This window comes from Simochromis diagramma, unplaced genomic scaffold (assembly GCF_900408965.1).
Source record: "Simochromis diagramma unplaced genomic scaffold, fSimDia1.1 OVJJ01000669.1, whole genome shotgun sequence".
NCBI classification, from domain to species: domain Eukaryota; kingdom Metazoa; phylum Chordata; class Actinopteri; order Cichliformes; family Cichlidae; genus Simochromis; species Simochromis diagramma.
Window position 1 is genome coordinate 934,695 of NW_024387458.1, and position 6,609 is coordinate 941,303.

At 44.4% G+C, this 6,609-nt stretch overlaps 1 long non-coding RNA gene across 1 annotated transcript; it reads left to right on the forward strand.

The window, feature by feature from the left end:
- Positions 1 to 400: 400 nt before the first annotated feature.
- On the forward strand, positions 401 to 3,247 carry LOC120722942. Its single transcript, XR_005693645.1, has 3 exons — positions 401 to 784; positions 1,227 to 2,524; positions 2,572 to 3,247. It is a non-coding gene; the product is annotated as an uncharacterized LOC120722942 (long non-coding RNA).
- The last annotated feature ends 3,362 nt before the right edge of the window (positions 3,248 to 6,609 follow it).

Genomic DNA, 6,609 nt, shown 5'->3' on the forward strand with positions numbered 1-6,609 from the left:
TCGAACATCAGAAAGAGAAAAACCTTTGTGCTCCAAAATGATGAAAACTGAAACTGGAGCAGTTGCAGGGCTGGTCAACCGAAGGAAGCAAAGACAACAACGTGTTTCCGTCCTTCAGTTATTTTGTTCTTAGTCTTATTAGAGGAAGTCACATGGTCAGAATCACGACCCTCCAAGGAGCCACCTGAACTCCTCACAGTCTGCTGAGCTGCCTTCACTGTCCTCAGGATGACACAGAAATCACTCTGGGAAGGAGTTTGGAGCCACAGACAGGTCAGAAGGCTTCTCTGAGCTCGCCCATAAAGGCAAGTCACGTGACTCTGGATGATCCAATCGACTCTCTAAAGTAGAAACAGGTGGGTTAACGAGCTGGATGTGGCTGTGGGACACACTATACGCACACCTTTTGTCTGTGTTAGCAGCTGATGTAAACAACCTGATTGGACGATTAGACAAGGTGAGACAGGTCACAGACACACACATTGACGCAGAGTGTGTTGATGCCTGATGATCAATAGTGGGCAAATCAATAGGTCGAGCATTGATCAGCAGTAATGGAGAGCATCAGTCTGAGAGAAGCGTTTAGGTGTTCAGCATGAAGTCAGCAGAGTTCCACTTCCTGTTGTGTGAAGCAGCAAGTAAACAACACATTCATCACAACGAGCAGACGCACACACCTGCACGCACCTGCACGCACCACCCGGGCGAACAGGTTTAAACAGCGCAGCAGTGGGATGAAGAGCAGTCCAACATCCTCGTCATCCTCCTCAGTGTGTTTCTCAGAGTAAGTAACACACGTTTAATCTTTTTAGAGAATCATTCGTTCGCTTACAGAAACCCTACATCCGTCTCAAAGTCCGAGCCCATCCATGCTGGGGATGTTTCCTGTAATGATCCTCAGGCTGAGAGATTTAAAAGTTCTAAATATTCTCCTTTTATTTTCAAATTCTCACTCTCTGAACAACGCGTTTGAAACCTATATACAATATGAAATGTGATATTCTCTGTGTTGTCTCCACCCCAGGACATCTGGTGTAATGAAGCAAGCACTCTAAGAATAATGAGCTGCTATTGGCTTTGAACAGACGGGTCAGTCTGAATGTAGCCAATCATTTTATCTTCCTGTAGCAGCTGCTCTGGAGTTCAGCTCTCACTTTGACACCAACCCAAGGGTGGAGGTCTGAGGGTGGGGGTCTGAGTGTTGTTGTCTTCTTTGCTTTTTTCAGCCCACATCAGCTGGTGGTCTTCAGCACATCTGAAGGTGGGGGTTATATAAATTGCTTCAGCTGCTGTTGCCTGCTGCTTTGCAACCCGCCTCCACCCAGCTCTCCCTCCACGCCGAGGCGTTCGCTGCAGATGGTGTTTCAGTACAGCTGTCCCACACAGAACAAACGCCCTGAAGCGTTGCTCCTCTCAGCTGACGTATGAGTGTTAGCGACTTGTGGCCGGACGCTACGTTTCACAAAGCATTGTGGGAAACTTTGAATGCATCGTGACACAAAGACATCTGCAGGAAGCAGAGAGGACAACAAAAGAAAGAAGGGATAAAAACAATGAAAGACAGAAAACGAGTGGTGATGGAGGAGGGGAGCTGCCGCTGCCATGGCAACCATAGCTCCCTGCTCTCAATCAGGTCCTCAGGGAGACCCCCAGAGCTCTGTGTGTGTGTGTGTGCGAGACAGTTCACATGCACACACACACAAGTCTGTAGTCTTTTTAAAGGAGCAGTTCAACATTTAAACAACAGGACTTTAAAATGTTGAACTGTTCCTTTAATACAAGTCAGTTACCACTTTCTCAGAGGTCAAAGGTCGCCTGGTCCCCGGCAGGATGTGAAGCCACGGTTGAGTCATCATAACCACGGCAGTGAAAGATCAAAACACCGCACACATATCTCCCACAATGCACCTGACCTCTGAAGACTCACAGAAATCTAAAAACGAGCCATCTGATGTAAACTGACCAGAAGACTGAAGACTGAAACAACCGCGGGGAGTTTCCATGGCAGGGCGTCACTGATGGTGAATGAACGGGTGGACAAATCAGTTTAACGTCAGTCTGATGTTACAACAATGATCCTCTGCTCTAAGTGTGCTTTTATTTCTTATCACCTCTCCCGGCTGTGATACTTCAGAGTCATTCAGTGCAGATGCTGCTCAGTTAACCGATCAGCCTGTTGAATGGATGCTACTCACACTGGGAACCTACCACAGGCCAGGTTTACATCACCCTGTCTGATCACTGAGAAACAAATTAGGTTTATAGTAGATATATGAAGATGGTAGACCCACACGTACCATGAACATGACACGAGGTGTTATCATTTTGTACCTTGAAACACTGACCGCTGTAACTTTAGTCATGGAAAAGTAACATGTAATGATCATGTAATGTTACATGAAGACCTCAGAGGAGGTTCGTGGATGTAGTGAAGGAAGACATGCTGAAGGTTGGTGTGACAGAGGAGGATAGGAGTCTGCCTCCATCGATAGGAGTCGTGGGGGCAGATGATCTGCGGTGGAGGGTGGGAAGATGGGCCTAAGGTTTAGGTGCTGAAAACAGCTGTTTTAGACGTATGGAAAGATTGTGGTTGGGTTCTTCTTCACACCAGTAACAATGCGAATGTCCTAACTGCCATATGCACCATAACCCTGAAGGTCAGGTGTCGTATGAGAATGGAGAGCCTTGAGGCTGAGAATGAGCTGGACCACCACAGAAAGGTTTAGCAGCTCAAACAATGACTCGTTCCCACAGCTTACCAAAGGTACCCACCCAAAATACAGGTACAAAGAGTTGGGTGGAGCTTACTAAAGCACTCGTCAGAAAGCATGCAGAGAAATATTCACACAGCTGAAAACAAGGAAGAAATGGAGACCCTAACCCTGTGCCTCGCCCAGAGGAAAGTTTGAAGTGTGACCTTAAAGCAGAGGATCTGGACCCAGACTGGTCTGAGAGATGAAAACTGTCAAACATCCCAAACTGACATAAAACCAGAACAAACTGTGACTCTTCTGGAGGGAAATAAAAAATAAAGAGAGGTGAAATCAAAGAGAAATAAATAAAAGTCTGTGTAATAATGAGGTTTTGGGGTTATCAGTGATTTATCTTAATCAAATCCTGTTTGTGCTTTTGTGACCGCTGAGGGAACAGAGCTGTTTAACAAAAGTTCATTAATCGCTTCCTCTAGTTTCTGTCCTCAGCACCAAAAAACAGATTTTAATTATCACTTTTTAACAGAATAGGAGAAAAGCAGCAGAAGATATGAAAAAACAAATGATAAGAGAGGCAGCGTCACATGATTTACATTGCTAACGACACAGACTTGTTCTGCATGAAAGAAAATGGTTAAAGCGACAGCTGTAGAAAAAGTCAGCATCACAGGATGGATGAGTTCAAAATAATAAATAATAATTGGAGGATCTCACTGATCTCTGAGTGACGGCGACGAACCAAAAACTCACCAGCTTCTGCTCCTCTGGTCTGACTCTGCATTCACAGAAATGAGATTATAACGAAGTAACATGCAGCACGAGGTGCAGAGGAATCAATACGGCAAATACAGCGACAGACAGTACAGAGAAACGCTCTACCACAGGCGTGGTGGGCGTGCAAACACAACCATCCAGCAGACTCCGGTGATGTACGTGGTTTAGTTGTAGGAAGAAGCCGTCTCTGAAGCGGATGGAGTGGGTGAAGGTGCTGCTGGTGCAGAGAGGCTGAGGTAATGGCTCTGAGACAGAGACTTCTCCGATGTTTGGGACGTTCCAATGATTATGAATGCTTTTCCTGTAAGGTCAGGAAAGGTCCTCCTTTGAATGTGACCTCTGTTCATCCTCTGTTTGAAGATGCTGGTAGTATTTAGAGTCCATGTCACTGAGGTGGAGGTGGACACACTGCTGACTGTCTCTACAGGAGAATTCAGGATGGGGTAGATGAACTCATTCCTTCCAAAACTCAGTGATGATCTCTTTTATCTTGTCAACCAGCATCTGCTCAACCCCTGGAGTCTCCTCTGACCTGTACATGCCCAGAACCGTAGGTAGGAGAGTGGTGAGCTCATCCTGATCAGATGTCCTTACAACCTCATATCTGATGTGAGGCATCTAGCTACTTCAAGCTCCCTCTGAATGTGGAGTTTCCTTGCCCTGCCTTAAAGGTTAAACCCAGCCACCCTGCAGACTCTATCCCATCTGCTTCGTAGTTTTGGTAACAACCCAGAGCTCATGAACAAACCAAGGGGCTGATTTTCTTGTAAACCAACTTTGCCATCTGCAAAAACTTGAGTCTGGTATTCCCAGACTATTCCCCTCATCCTCGCTGTGCCTGGAGATGCTGTCCTTGATTTAGATCCTTTGCTTTAAGATCATAAGCAGCATGTCTGAATCTGTGACGAGCAAACAGACACAGCGCTCACTCTGGCTATACGAGAAACCCATCAGACTCCTTTAGCTGTGAGATGAAACCTGACAGTTTTAAGATTGTCAGGACTACAGACTACAGACTTTAAGCAGGAAGATTCCATTAACAAAAATTGTGTACTTATGCCTCCTCTAATTTTGCTGCTATAATGTGAATATTCCCACTGTCCAGCTAATGAAGGCTACCTTATCTTGAAAAAAGTGAGCTTTTCTTGGGGATACCCTGAACCATGGGGCCTGTTCTCCACCCCATGTGACACTGAGGCTAAACTGGAGGTTGTTGGATTGCTGTAGGTACAGTTAGGCACAAACAGGCAGATGCATGAAACTGCAGCATTTCTGCACAGCAGAGCTGAAGATTAGGGAGATGAATCCTCTGTATTTGTGAGGCTGGTTTAACACAAAACGGCTTCAGGTGAGTTATTAACCTCCAAAATCTGAGATTCATGTACTCCTGCCATATTGTACAAACCACTGACATCAATCATTGTTATTATGCAGATGTACACTCGCTACAGCCTGTCCATACTTATAGCATATTCATAACATACCCTCATACCGTGTACATTGTAACATACCCATAATAGACCCATATTTTGTACCCACCTATAACAGACACATTTCTGTAATATATCTATATTAGAGCTAAAGCACTTTCTGGATGGATGCAAACTACATTTCTTTTCCTTGTGACGTGTGCAATGACAGTAAAGTTGAATTCTATTCTATTCTATTCTATACCACAATTACCTCACTCCGTTTCCAAGATTCTTTCCTGCAGGGAACTAAAGAAAGAATAGACTTGACATTCCCAAACGTTGTAACAGAGGTCTGGTGAGGTATGGGCAGCCAGCAGGTTTAGCGGATGTGCAACTTGGAAGTTAACCGGAAAACTTGGAGGCTAGTCAGGTAGGTAGAACAGGAGGTCTACCTACAGCAAGACCACACAAGTCCTCCTGCCACAATAGTGAGAAGTGACCTCCTCTAGGTGTGCTATGCCGTAATACCGCTTGTTACAACGTCTTATAGCCAAAAATGAGGTTTAGAGTAAGCTCTCATCTCAGATTATAAACTCAGATTCATATAAAATTGGCTGTAAAGTCGTTTACTGACTGGCAGTCTCCTGCAGTCCTTATTTCTTCCTGTGTATCTGTGGGTGTGGCACTCACCTGACCTGCTATCAACCAGCATACCTGATGGCTATCCACCTGCGAAGGTCTGCAGTGTGTCTCCTCCAGCTGAACCTCTTTTTTGCCCAACTACCTCTCCTGGTCGCTCCTCCGCACAGATGTGCCCAAAATAAGTCCTGTTTGGGGCACATGTAACTGTAGTACCATCTAAAAAATACCACCATTCTGTGACTTCATTCAGGCAGAAATAAACTATGATAAAATATAAATAACACATACATGTCTAAAAGATGTCAGCATTTTATGGTGCTGAAACTAAAGATACTTGTTGCCTTGGTTCATTACAGCATTTTGACAGATTTACCTCTCTTTTGCTCTTCAGGAATAATCACCTTCACCTGAATCTTAGGGAGCTGTACTACTTGGTAATATGAACAGCCGAGATGGGCAGTAATGGTAATCCGATTACTTTTTTCGAGTAATGAGTATAGTAAGCAAAAAAGGTAATTAGATTACCGTTACTTTCCCGTAGGAACGCTGCGTTACTGCGTTACTAAAACCAAGTTTTTTTTGCGAGAATGTCTCGTGACAGTGACGTAAGCGAGTGCGACGTTCGTGACAACAGCTGTGTGCAGATCAACAATGGATCATATATCGAGTGCAGAGAGAGTATGAGCGTGCAGCGTGCCACAAGAATGGGAAACTCACAGAGAAACTCGCGGATTCTTCCACTGACCGCGGCACACCTGCACCAGGGTAAACCTCCACCTACCCCACTCCTGCTTTACAGGTGAAAATAGAGCAACAGGACCGCTGAGTCTTTGACTTTATTTATTTTCTGCTGTGTTTTACTTGCATCTATTTGAAAGACTGAGTGTAAACACACAAAATATTTATATTTTATGTACTGGAATCTGCAGAAAATAGGTTTAAATATTAAACAAATTTCTTCCAGTCAGTGAATGTTGCATATAATTAAACTTTTGCTTGATGCATAAAGTTAAAAGATTAAAACTGATAAAACAAGTTTTAAAAAGAGACTTTTCCATTTGATTACATTT